Raw genomic sequence first — 8642 nt, 5'->3', positions numbered from 1 at the left:
CACATCTGTCAGTTTACTCATTGTGAGGAGTGCTGATGAGCCAAAGAAGAAAATAACCCTGATGATGTCATAGTGATGCCATCAGGGTCATACTGAATTAGATTTGAAACCTGCTGTATAAACTGGGGGCATTTAACTGACTGGAGAGGTCTGATGAAAGATGCTATTACTTTGCATTGTGGGAAGTGTAGGATCCACTGTCCCTCATTTAGGATTAAAAGTGAGGATACCTGAGCTGCTCTGCTGCTCCAGTTTTGACCGTTTGTATTTCAATCTCACAACTCTCAGTGCATTATGCAAGTGTAATACTAAATCTAGAGAGTATGTTCGTTACAGTGAAAAAAGTACATTTTACTCACTTTCACTAAATTCAGTTTTCTGATTTTCCTCTGATATAAATACTATTTCTATCTTTATAGTGAGAAAGTGGATATTTTCCATTCATTGTAGGCAGACGCTGAGAATAACTACCGTTTATGGAAACTACATAAATGAAACCAAACCTGATGCTTTTGACCAAAATGGAAACTTCCTGGTCGAGATCCTGTTCAGTGTATTTCATGTTTGCCGAAAAGAAAAAAAAAAAGAAAGAAAGTGGTTTGGTGTTTGGTCATGTGAATTTATGTTTTATCAAGTTTCACAGTTAAAAGAAAAACATTGCAGTGTGACGTGACATTGGTGAACTGGGAACAGGCCCCACTGGAGTCCCAGTCCAAACTGGAATTCTTTAGCAACAAGCAGCCATGCTAGCAGCTCTGAGAGGCTGCACTCAGGTACAATGGCGTATCCAGCTGGATGCTAATGTCCGCATGCTAACAGTGACAATGCTGTCATGCTCACCATCTTAGTTTTGTGTGTTAGCAGCAGTTAATAGTTTTGGTTATTTAATCATAAATCAAAGTATAGGACGAATTCAAGTTTTGCCATGATGATTGCTCTTGAAAGGATCACTAAATTCATCAGGACTCATCCTCTGGGCACCATGACGGCTGTGTAAAAATGTCAACCTTATGGTGGCACTGAAGCAAAAGACTGAAGATCACCAAAATCAGAAGGGTTCATCCACAGGGCACCAATATCTGCAAAGATTCAGACAGACATTTCCATCTCTGGAGCCCTGCTGGTAGTGTGGCTTAAAGCGTCGACCTTTTAAGAAAAAAAAAAACAAAAAACAGCTGTAATGTGCCACAGGCTGTCACTCACTACTAGATAGAGGATGTTGTTGGCAAAAAAATGGTGCACTCTTGATTAGATCATGCAAAACACACACCTGTCTGACCAAACTCGCACCATCAGCCTTGAGTTTTACAGCTGAGACCAGACCTGAGCTCTCAGACCCACATGGCTGTCTCGAGCAAAGGGAATTAGGCTTGAGTCGTTAAGCTTGAGCTTTTCCACTCCATCTGCCTGCGTCTCCGCCGGCCACGTGACTCCCGCCTGGCTTTTAGAAGGCCCTTGGCGTCCCCAGAGGTGAAAAGGTCATTGACACCATTGCTCTCCCCTCTGCCCTCACGCAGTGCTGAGCGTTGGGAGGTGAAAAAAAAGGGGTCATGGAAATGATGATGTGTCAGAAATAATAAAACCGACTGATTTGTGTGCTGCAATAACTCTCACAATGGTGGATAGAAACCCATTGTGTGAGGCTTATTTCACATCCTGCACCGCTAAACCATTATATATTGTCTCAATTGAAGCAGATTTCGCGGAAAATTACTCCCCTTGTACGACTGCACGAGACAAATTCAGCAGTGCCACACGCAGGACGAGGATAAATGCCTTTGCATAATTCTGTATTCCCATGATGGTGTGTTTGACATTGTTCCTGTGCCCTCTCCGGTGGAGAACGGGGGTAAGCCTCCCCAGGCACTGTGGCTCCACATCACCTTGTGGAAGACACAGGGAAAACTAACCTTGTATAATTAATGATGTAAAATGGAGGAAGATCTGAAAAACATCCTGTTTTAATTGCTCTTATCTTGTTGGGTGTTTTATTCCGTCCCTGAAGGGATTAATTAAGCAGCAGAAGAATCATACTTGGTGCTAAATGCAACCCTTTAGTAAAACACACACTGTAATTTAAGGTGCGCGGTTGTTCTACTTGGCTCAGTCTGCATGGAGTCACACTACATTTACCAGTGCTCTTGACTGTAGTGCTTAGATAATGAGTTGTTCTACAATGAAACATACTTACACCACCCTCCTGTAAGGTACCTTCAAATTGGTGTGTGCTACTTCAGTGATTGTAGTGATACACTGCAGGCATCTTGAGACATAAAGACATTTGTTTCATAAGCGGACTCTTGAGATGATTCCTCATGACCACGACTTCAGAAACACCTTCATACTGCGTGTAAATGAATGAGACTCACCAGTAGAATAATGGAGGAACAACTGCTGCGATAACATACGTTGATTAGAATTAGAGAGAAACATTTGTTTGTGCATCTAACATAAACCAGAGAAAGATCACACTTTAGGAGGTGAAATGGAGAATAAAAAGCTATGTGGGCCTTAATTACATAAAATTAAATTGAATTTACAATTACAATCTCACATATAAAGGTGGTTTGTATTATGTTGAATGTCATGTCGCAGTGTTTTGCTCCAGTTTTTGTGTTCTTGCACAGTTTTTCCTTTTGGCATATTCATATGAATGCAGCTTCAGTAAATTAAAGAAGTAGCTGTCATTATAGCACAACATAAGTCACCACAAACTGCACCAGGAAGGTCGGATTTATTGCATGGCTGTTGCATAGGCTGCATACATTTTAGCCAGGTGTACCTAATAAACTGGCAACCATGTGTATAAGAGTGTATATCATCTGTGACTTGAACAATGGATGATAGCAAGAACACACGCAATCATTGAGGTACTGGGACGGTCACGCAAAAATCACATTTACATTGCATAAAAGTACATGGTTAGACACACACACACACACACACACACACACACACAGAAGAATGTGAATATATTCTTATAATGCTTATCATGCAAACGTGAGCTCACAAGTTAGTCAAGAGAAAAACACAGAAAAGACACTGACGACTTGTCACAAAAAGGAAATGCACCTCAAAAGTCACAGAGCAGGTTTAACTCATGTGAAATGTTAAGAAAACATGCATAAGCAGGACATGCTAGAGGCCACTTAGAGGGACCTAAACACACCAATCACCAGCACCGCCCAGTATCAGAAGGACCCTGCCTACAATGGGGCCACTGCACGCCCAGTTCAGCTGAAGCTAACGTGAGACTGAAGCGCTTAGAGTTTGCTATATAAATCTGTATTTTTATTTATTTTTGTCAGTGTTATCGTCGTACAGTAAAACTCAGTGTTTCCGCTATCAGTTACATTCATTCAGTCACTGCAGACCGCTGACTCAGCAAGCACGAGTCTCATGTTACCCTCCATAAAAATGCCTCCAATGAGGCGACGTGGGGCAATCAATGGAGACCATTCACATGCATTTTGGCTTTGTCCTGAAATATCCATGAGTTAGTATCAGGATTCTGGGCTGTGGTGTATAGTATTGTACTTTGGTATTATGGCAGGAGATATTGTGTAAGAGAGGGAGTTTCTGAATGAAATACATGATATGGAAATAGGATGAGAGCTCAAGAGGAACAATGTCGAGAGAAATGGACGATGTTTACGTGTCAGCGACAAGATAAGAGAATGAACTACTGAATATGTCACAGGAATAAATAGGATTGGTGGGGACACTGCAATCCACATCTTTCCTTTTTTTTATTTTCTGTGTGTGTGTGTGTGTGTGTGTGTGTGTGTGTGTGTGTGTGATCTTTCTGGAATGGAAAAGCAGTAAAAACATGAAGTGTTCCATTTCTTTTCCCATGAATTGAATCGGTGTCTCGTGCGACTTACCAGACATCTTTAATAGCCCGCAAATGCATTTAGTGTGTTTACATGCGCGCTGATATCCCAGTTTTGACTCGTGTCCTTGCTTTGATCTTATTATGGATATGATGTTTACATGGAACATAATAAAACTGCTTATTCATGTCCCTGTATGTGTTTTAACAGTATCCAGCTTTCTGATCATCTGTGTGCAGTTGTGTCTTGATTTATCGCCATGTTCTGTACCAAAAAAGAACCATCAGAAACCTGATAGGGTGTTTACCTGCCACAGTATCCTGGTTTCTATCAGAGTGCTCCAGGTGACATATTCAGTTTTCTCAAAACTGAAATAATGCTAAACTAATTAACAGTATATACGTTTTGATCTTAAACGACTGGTCAGTTGTGAAAAGAAGTGTTTTGGTAACTGATCAATTGTAAAAAATTGTGATTTCAGCTTCAGAAATATGAAGATTTGCTCCTTTTTTTGCTTTTAATGACAGCAAACGCAACCATTTTGCAGTTTGGACTGTTGAACAAAAGACATTTGACGGTAATAATCAGCAGAGTAATCCATAATGGCATATAATCATTTGTTGCAGCCTTATAGAAAACAGTTAAAAATGAGCTCCACTTGAACCCACTGCGCAAAATGTGTCACAAGCATTTATGCATGAGTCATAATAATCTAATGATATATAATAATAGAAATAATACATACATAGGATATCATTAGATAAACTATTAACATGCACAGCGGCCATTTTTCTGCATCGAGTGTGGAACTTAACGTATGATGGAGTTGTTTTACAGTACGGTATTTGGACTTTAGATGAAGGATCTGAACATTTCCTGTAACAGTGCTGCGATTACACTGGAATTTACATCATTTCATTACATCATTCTGTCTGCCTCCTGCTCATACCAAGTGTAATTATGAGGGCCAAATGATGACTACCCTTTCAAATACGTGACAAACCAAATTAGACACACACTCATCAGAGAGCAGAAAATGTGCTGAATTTCCGCCCCACGCCGTCTGACATCTCAGGCTCCGCGGTGAAGGTGCGCGACCTCAGACCAGCACTTCAACAAGCATCATTACCCCAAATTACAGATACATCTACTCAGCAGCTCAGGACATATTTCAATATCTCCCATTGATCCCAGACAGGATGTATGAAAACGACTGTGAGGCGTCTGCCCCCAGGGTCCACTTAGTAATAAGTCCAATAACAGTTAGACAGTCTCCAGGCTTATCAGCGTGCTAGTCTGTTCCCCTCTGTCCGTGAGTCCCAGCTCCCCCACCACCGTCCACCATCCCCTCATCCCTCAGCTTTTTGCTTTAACTCCGATGAACAATCAGTGCTGGTCACAATATTGCAGATATGAGATTAATTTACTCCCCGCAGTACACAGAGTGATGTTATTACAGGAAAATCAATGTCCCTCTTGTTGTTCTCTAGGGCTGGACAGGGTGTACGCACATCTGCTCTCATAATACAACTGCTGACCTTGCTGCCAGAGAGTGAGCCAGAGAGAGAGGCTGCGGCGAAACGGCCGACGGTGTTGTTTATCAAAGCTTTATCAAGCCTCCCTGCTCTCACAGACGTGTGACATCAGACTGTGGGTCAGTCAGTCAGGGTGTACTCCAGCCGAGAAAAACCGCAGCGTTATGTCGACAGAGCATGATGACATTCATAGATTAAGATTTCAGCCAAGAATTAGAGATGATAGCGGGGCTGCTATGGGAATCCAGCCTCCTTGAAATGAACATATATGACCTGTAATTCATAAAATCTCATTCCTGACCTCTTCATACTCTGTGTTTATTAACTCCCAGACAATAGACCATCTGATTGACCTCTTGACCTTTTGCAAAGGATGGGTCCATAAAAAAGGCCCAGTTTTTCCTCTTTCATCCTCTCATTGTCACAAACTTGATGGAAAGCGAAGTAGAGAGATAAAGCTGTCGTGATGTCATTTCATGCCAGCAAATGTCAACCTACCACTAATAAAACAATTAAAACTGAAAGCCAAAAACAGCCAGGGACATGTATACAGATTTTTAGGGAGATATTACCTAAAAATGTATTAAATGTTATCATGCTTCAAATCAAATGTCTGATCATATTTCCTCATCAAACATGTCCTCTTTTTTTGGTTGAGATAAAATCAAATGTGCAGTAAAGAGCCACAGCAGTGATGACCGAACGCTGGACCCCTTTAAGGACCTCTGTAAGACCCCAGTTTCGGATCCACTGACTGCCTGCTGTCGACATCTTTCTTCTGCTCGCAGCTCAAAGAACTGCTGCTGGAGGAACAAATCTCTCTCAGGCGGTGCGAGACACACGCACAGACAGACAGACGGACAGACAGACAGGCAGACGGACAGACAGACACACGAGAGACACCCCCGCATAGTTTCCGTCAGCCGGGTGACGTCTCCGCCTCTCAGCCCGTGTGCAGTGTGACGTTGCGGGGCTGTAGTGGAACCTCTAGGTGCATCTTGTTGACGGTCCGCCAGGCTTTTCCAGTACTGAGAAGACCACGGGCGAGTGAGGACGGCGCACACGCAGCGTTCAGGCAAGTGTTTAAGGCGATTTTTTAAGAATATGGGGCTTTTAAACGGACCTTTTTCAGTAGGTTGTGTGTTCAGTTTGTTGATAGCGGAGACTGGCATGTGACGGTTAACGGTTGAGTTTGAATTCCCGAGTTCAGTCGCAGCCGACGGAGGGGGAGGCGAAGCTAACCCTGGTTTAGCCTGCTGTGTCCCTCTCTGTCTGGGGTTAGCCTGCTGTAATGTTAGCGCTTTCTGTCCTCTCGCTCATCGCGTAGCCTGCTGTGCTGGGTTAGCCTGCCTAATATTGTTATTCTTTTTCGTCGCGAGGGACACTGCTGTTTATAGCTGTATGTGCTGGGCGAGCCGAGGCAAGTTAGTCTGTTTTTATTATTGCTCTCACTGCTGGGGCGAATCGGGTTAAGTTAGCCTGTCTGTGCTCTTCGGAGCTGGGTTAGCCTGCTCCATAGCCCACCGTGCTGGTTAAACTGCTTCATAGTCGACTGCACCGGGGTAACGTTAAGATGGGGGTAGCTAAGCTAGCTAGCACGGTTAGTATTGGACGTTACCAATTTCAAGGCAAGACATCTAACGATAACTGTTATTTCTCAGTTGATTTCCAGGCGAATGCGCACATTTTTACGCTTTCACTTTGCGTACACGTCTGTTGTCAAGTCTATATCGTGGTTACGATTTAAAAGAATGAATAATAAGTAATATTCAAGGCAGCGTTATATCGGACGGGCACTTGAACGTTACCTGTGTGTTTGACAGAAGGGCAAGCCGCGGTTGTAAACCCCCAACGTGCCCTCACCAAGTCGGTGTGTGCGTAACGCTCGACCGCGGTGCCTTCCCAGACCAGACTGTAGTGTAGACAGTGAATGTCATTATCAGCGCTGTCTGCATACCAGTGCCGTCGTGGCGAGCCAGCAGAGGAGGCGAGGTACAGTTTGCAGACTGGAAGGGAGGAGGGGGATAGCTGGGGATGGAGCAGAGCAGTGAGCGCTGTTATACGCGGTGTCCTTGCAGCAGAAAAAGAAGGATACCGGACGTGGGGGTGACATTAAGAAATATGTCCTAATGGCTGCGAGGTTGTTCGAGAAATACCACCGCGATGCTGTTTAGCCAAACAATGCAGCTGTTGTGATTTCTGACGGAAATTAACCGATCTGGTTGGAGGATTTAGCAGGCAAACCCGAGTCCCGGGCAGACCGGGGCAGAAGCTGCCTCCCCGCAGACCCTCGTTTGTTATTGCTCGCTGGTTTGATTTCGCAGCGTTTATTTCCCCTCCTCATTCGGCCCACGGTGATATTTGCCATTAAAACGCCCACAAACATCAACCCGCTTTGGAATCGAGCTTGAGGTTTTCACCGCCGCAGCATTTTTCACTCGATGGAAAAAAAAAACAAAACGATGGGATGCTGAAATTTGCAAAAGCATGCAAATCCATTCACCGTGGTCAATTAACCGAATGTGCGTTTTTTTGCCTTTTTTGACAAGCCGAACCCACCATTTAGTGTAGGTGTGCAATTAAAATGCATTTCACGAAAGCGCAAATGATCCAGTAAATTTTGCGCTTTCAAGCTGAAGTGCACTCAATCTGCTGTCTCTTGGTGTCATACTGCAGCAGGAGCCATTATGATCCACACTGCGTTTTAATACCAGCTAAGTGTTGTTTTCTTATCACAGTCGACTCAGTAATTCCGCAGTAAAGTCTGAGAGTAAAAAGGGGGGGATCACCGCTTTCCTCACTGCTGTATGTCAAGCTGTGAAAGGACTAAAAGAAGGGGGCGACCGCTGTTAGCGCTTTTATCAATTGTTTTTCATGGAGTTGATGGGGTCAGCGTGGGGGAACGGCGAAGGCACAGTATGGCTGGGAAGGGGACTTTCATTTGCTAATTGAAATGTTTTTGACCATTGTAATAGGCTTACATTAAGAGTGTGATGGGAGAGGGGCAGGGTGGGGAGGGGGGTTTCGCCAGGCTCCTCATGTCTGGTCAACTGCTTTTGCTTGTTAATATTCTCACGTTGTTCTGGAAAGTTTGTCATAAAACATCTGGTGAAAACCTTGATGCAGATTTCCCCTGGGGTTCAATTACAAGGGCTGAAAAAAGCCTCGTGTTTGTGTGAAGTATGGTAATGACCATTTGGTTTAGTGGTCCATGCAAACAGCCATTGACCTCTTCAGCCCCCAGCCGGGACAGCGGCCATAAAACATTTAAACT

The 8642-nt window shown here is 43.7% G+C and overlaps 1 protein-coding gene across 1 annotated transcript in view; it reads left to right on the top strand.

Moving 5' to 3' along the window:
- Positions 1-6333: 6333 nt before the first annotated feature.
- Positions 6334-8642, top strand: part of skila (SKI-like proto-oncogene a) — a 35271-nt gene continuing 32962 nt past the window's right edge. The window contains exon 1 of the mRNA XM_076744449.1: positions 6334-6443. The gene's annotated coding sequence lies outside the window, so the exon portion shown is untranslated. The remainder of the gene's footprint in view (positions 6444-8642) is intronic.

Source organism: Chaetodon auriga, chromosome 12 (assembly GCF_051107435.1).
Source record: "Chaetodon auriga isolate fChaAug3 chromosome 12, fChaAug3.hap1, whole genome shotgun sequence".
Taxonomy (NCBI): Eukaryota; Metazoa; Chordata; class Actinopteri; order Chaetodontiformes; family Chaetodontidae; genus Chaetodon; species Chaetodon auriga.
Note: the sequence above shows the minus strand (reverse complement) of the source record. Positions and strands in the feature narration are given on the sequence as shown.